This window comes from Gossypium hirsutum, chromosome A02 (genome assembly GCF_007990345.1).
Source record: "Gossypium hirsutum isolate 1008001.06 chromosome A02, Gossypium_hirsutum_v2.1, whole genome shotgun sequence".
NCBI lineage: Eukaryota > Viridiplantae > Streptophyta > Magnoliopsida > Malvales > Malvaceae > Gossypium > Gossypium hirsutum.
Genome location: NC_053425.1, coordinates 11,854,493 through 11,859,710, shown reverse-complemented (window position 1 = coordinate 11,859,710; position 5,218 = coordinate 11,854,493). Strand labels below are relative to the sequence as shown.

Genomic DNA, 5,218 nt, shown 5'->3' with positions numbered 1-5,218 from the left:
TCATTGCCTTGCATCACTACTCCTATGACACCACCAAAGCAATGCTACATTAGTTAAGTACATCGAAGTAGTGCTTACCTTAAGGGGATCCTTGATGAACCATAAAAGTAACACATTTTAAATCCCATACTTAGCTTATTTTTGGATGTTTTATCATATAATTTAGTGAATTACATGCTCATAATCCCTTAATTTTATGTTTTACACTCAGGAGAACATAGGGGAACAAATGGACAATAAAACGGGCCAAAAACAAACAAAACAACTAATTGAAAGATCCACATGGCTAAGACAAATTCCACAAGGGCTGAGCACACGCCCGTGTGATCCACATGGGCTGGCCACATGCCCATGTGGCAGCCCGCGTCGATATCACTCCAGGTTTCCTAAACACAGGGAAAAAGCTAATTTTTAGGGTTTCTAAGCATTCTAAAGTCTATAAATACATACTAGAAGAAGACTTAAGGGGACATGCAGAGGAGAACACAAGAATTACTCGAAGAATGCCAACGGATTCAGCACGGAAGCGGGATCTCTTTCAAGACCGAAGATTTCCCTCCAATTTCTCTCTCGAAGTTTTTGGGTTTCTTTATGTTTTGTTATTTTCCTATTTTTGAGATGTTTTCCTACTACATTATGAACTAAACTCCCTAAATACCTAGGGAGGATGAAGCCTAAGACAGATCTTGTTATTTAATATTCTGAATTTAATGATAAATACTTGTTCTTGTTCTTAATTATGTTTTCTTAATTCTTGTTTTAATATTTTCAGGATATTGATTAAAGTTGATGTGCTTATTCAGTGGAGCAAAAGTCCCTGTTTAAGAGTAGATCTCACATAATTAAGCGGAGTTGCATGCAACCCTAGAAATAGGGTGACATAAATCTGCCAGATTAGAGTCAAATCTAATAAGGGAATCCATAGATCAAGTTAATGCGACAATAGGGGTTTTAATTAGAAAGAGATTTCAATTAATCAACCTACAGTCAGCTGTTTTTAGTCTCGAAAGAGATATTAACATAATTTAGGGATTTCTATGAATCAAGACAAGTGAATAAATCGTTAGATTCAGAATCGGAATAATAAGTGAAGTCTAGGTGGATTTTTCCTTGGGTATTGTCTTTATTATCAGTTTATTCGATTACTTTTTTCACTCTCTGTTACGTTAAGTAGTTAATTAGTTAGTTAATTTTAGATTAAAACAAATCCATTATATTTTAGGCTAAATAATAGAAAGAAAGTTAATACTAGTACTTTTAGTCCTTGTGGATACTATGCTCTAGACTCACTGTAACTAATACTACCATTCGATATGTGCGCTTGCCTTAGTCGTGATCGTAGTCTACTTTAGTGGTTCAATAAAACAATCATCAAGTTTTTGGCGCCGTTGCCAAGGACTAAGATATTAGGAACACTTAATTTTTATTACTTTAGCCATTTTTATTTTTATTGCAATTTAATTTTTTTTATTTTAATTACTAATTTTTCTTTTATTTGCTTTTGGCAGGTTTTTATAGTTTATGATTAGAATAAACCCGTCAGGACCTCTACTTTTTGACAGCGAAATTGAAAGCACAGCTCGTAGAAATTGTAGAGAGATAAGGTAAAGTCTACGGTATATAGAGGAAGAGCACGAGGACGACACCAATAACACCAATGAAATGGCTAAAAATCAAGATAATCCGCTACCTCCTGTGCTTGCCACAAATCCAGTGAATTAGAATCCTGCTCCTTATACTATGTACGACTCTGCTAAGCCCAATTTAACAGGAACTGAATCGAGTATAGTTAGACCTGCTGTTGCTGCAAATAATTTTGAATTGAAACCTAACACGATTCAAATGATAGAACAGTTTGTTCAGTTTGATGGTTTGCAGGACGAGGATCCAAACACTCATTTAGCAAATTTTCTAGAATTTTGCGACACCTTTAAGATCAATGGCGTTTCTGATGATGCCATTCGCCTTCGGTTATTTCCCTTTTCATTACAAAACAAGGCTAAACAGTGGTTGAACTCGTTACCACGAGGGTCAATCACTACTTGGGAACAAATGACTGAAAAATTTTTGCTTAAATATTTTTCGCCGGCTAAAACGGTAAAGTTGAGGAATGATATCTCTTCTTTTGTGCCGATGGATTTAGAAACACTTTATGATGCATGGGAGAGATACAAGTACTTATTGAGAAGGTGCCCTCACCATGGGATACCCTTATGGCTACAGTTCAAACTTTTTACAACGGTTTGAACCCCTCAACTAGACAGTTAATCGATGCAACCGCCAGTGGAACCCTAAAAAACAAAACACTTAAGGAGGCTGATCGCGTGATTCGTAACATGTAATAAATATTTATAATGAAGATCAAACCTAGACTAACTATTATCACGATAAAAAGGCAAGCGCACCTATCGAACAATAGTATAGTAATGGCAAGATCGGGATATCGTACCTAGGGAACCAAAAGTATTAGTAATAACTATCTTTTTATTATCTAGCCTAAGAATAAAAGGGTTTGTTTATTAAACTAATTATATAAAATAATTAACTAATTTAATTAAAGCGAAAAGAGAATTTGGAAAAAGATTTGAAGAAAAGCAATTAATAAAGACGACACCCAAGGAGGAATCCACCTAGATTTCACTTGTTATCTGACTCTGAACCGGACGATTTATTCACTTGACTTGTTCCGTAGAGATTCCTAAGTTAAGTTATTATCCTTATTTAACACTAATAACATCTAATCCCTAGATTGAATAACCGAGACTTTTCTCTAATTAACACTCTAGGGTTGCATTAACTCTATCTATGGATCCCCTTATTAGGTTTCACCCTAATCCAGAAAAATTTCGTAACCCTATTTCTAGGCGCCCGATCAACTCCGCTTAATTATGCCAAATCTACTCTTAGGTAGGGTCTATTCCTCCTCTGCATAAGCACATCAAATCATGAATTAATACCTAAAATATTATCTCAAGCATTAAGAACACATAATTAAGAACAAATCAAGTATTTATCATACAGTTCAGATAATAATAACAAGATCCATCATAGGTTTTATCCCCCTTAGTATCTAAGGGGTTTAGTTCATAATAAAATAAGAGTACATCTCAAAAGTATAAAAATAACAAAACATAAAGAAAACTCTAAAACCCTTGAAGGAATTCTGAAAGAGATCTTCAGTCTTGGAGTAGCTCCGGCTTTTGAGATGGATCGTCTGGCTTCTTTCAAGTAATTCCCGGCATGTGGTTCTGTGTTCCAGAAAAGTTCTGGAAAGAGCCCCACTTCTAGGTCATACTTAGGGTGTTTATATAGGCTTTTGATTGGCTTTCTTCCCCCTAAGTATCCTTTTTCCGTGTAGAAGACAACTCCCTGAAAAAGGGACACGCCCGTGTGCCATGACCGTGTGACGTGTTTATCAGGCCGTGTTCGATCTGTTGAATTGCACACGGCCTTGGTCGACACCCCCGAAGGCCACGGGCGTGTGAGATGCCCGTGTGGCAAGGCTTAGGCCGTGTCATCTTCTCGATTTGGTCCGTTTTGTCCCTTTTTAGCTCGTTTTTTGCTCCTTTTGACTCTTGGTGCTCTCTTAAGTACAAAACATGAAATAACCAGATTAAGAGCACCAAAATCCACAAATCTAGTAATAAACATCCATAAATATGCTAAGTATTTGGGGTAAAAACATGTATCATTTGGTGTTTATCAAATACCCCCACACTTAAGCATTTGCTTGTCCTCAAGCAAAATTCTCACTTACTGCTAGAATTCATTCTTTTCAATCACAATATCAGTATTGATAATATTACAAACTATTCCATAGAAAATTATGCAGTGAGAATTTAACTATAGGGGCATTAAAGCCTCAAACAATCTAAATCAGATATTTCGATAATAAAATTATAGGTATGCTCCTTCCTTTAAGTAATTAATTTTAGTCCTAAATACACAAGAGATGACATCTTCACTAAAGATTCACTCAAATCACTCAATGTGTTTAAGGGTTAAGATTAAGTACTCGATTGTCTAACATGAAAAGTTATTACCATAGGCTTGCCTGAAAATCAAATCTCCACCACTTGTAAATGATATGATACATTAATCAAAAGGTCTTTGCATGGTTGTAATGGGGTTTAGGTTATAGGTATGGATACAAGTCGAAGAACAGGGGTTAGAATCGAGATAATTTCAATATGTTACCCCACTATCAAAAACCTAATTACTGAATCACAAACAAATAGCTAGAACTATTTTACATGAGTTCATGACAACTTTAGCTTGTTGAGAATTACACACATTTTTTTAAAGCAAATCAAGTTAATATAATACAGAAATTATACTTCATGATTCAGTAACAAAAAATGGTGAACATAGTGAGGTAACAATATTAAATTCAATCTCGATAAAAATGGTCAAATTAAGTAAGAGGATTTCAACAATAATGGGTTAATGGGTTAATGATGAGGTTTAATCAAAGAAAAAGGTTATTAGGTTCAAAAGGGGTTCACTAAGGGTTTATTTATGTGGGAAGGCTTTTTATGGAGTAAATGGGTTAAATCCTAAGTGCCTTTATCATCTCAGTATATCAAATCATACGTGTGATCTCGACATGTATAATCAAAGCAAGTTCTAGAATAACAGTTCAATGTTGACACACTCAAACCACAAAATAAGTGAGCAAGAAAAAAAAGGTATATGCTCAAAAGGCTCAAAAATCTCACCAAAAATTCGGGTTTTTGATGTCAGTCCTGTATACTTAAGATTTCAAGATAATACTTCAATTTAGGAAAATAATCTAAAAATTTTAGTTCTCAAAATATCAACTTATCATGCTCGATTCTTTAATGTCCTATAATCAAATAATCATGCATAATTCACATGGTTTAATTCATGACATACCAACAATTGTTATAGATCAATTAGAATTCATTCTATTAATATTATGAGAAAATCACTTAAGCATAAGACCAATTTTAGGGATTTGAGAATATGCAAAAAGTTAGGTTCCATGTTCACCCCCCATACTTAAGATGTACATTGCCCTCAATGTACAAAGATAGACTAGTCAACATAAAGAAAAGCATAAGAAGGAAAGAGGTGAAACTCCCTGTTAGAAGGATGCGGAGCTTGATTCTGAGGCTGGATTGTTTAAGGAAAATGGTAGCGGCCACTGTTCTTGGCTAGATGAAGAAATTGGGTTGTTGAACATGGCACTCGTTAG

General features: G+C 34.9%; 1 non-coding gene across 1 annotated transcript; it reads right to left on the bottom strand.

Moving 5' to 3' along the window:
* Window positions 1–2,100: 2,100 nt before the first annotated feature.
* On the bottom strand, window positions 2,101–2,207 carry LOC121217069 (small nucleolar RNA R71). The gene has a single exon (XR_005913297.1). It is a non-coding gene; the product is annotated as a small nucleolar RNA R71 (small nucleolar RNA).
* Between the last annotated feature and the right edge of the window lie 3,011 nt (window positions 2,208–5,218).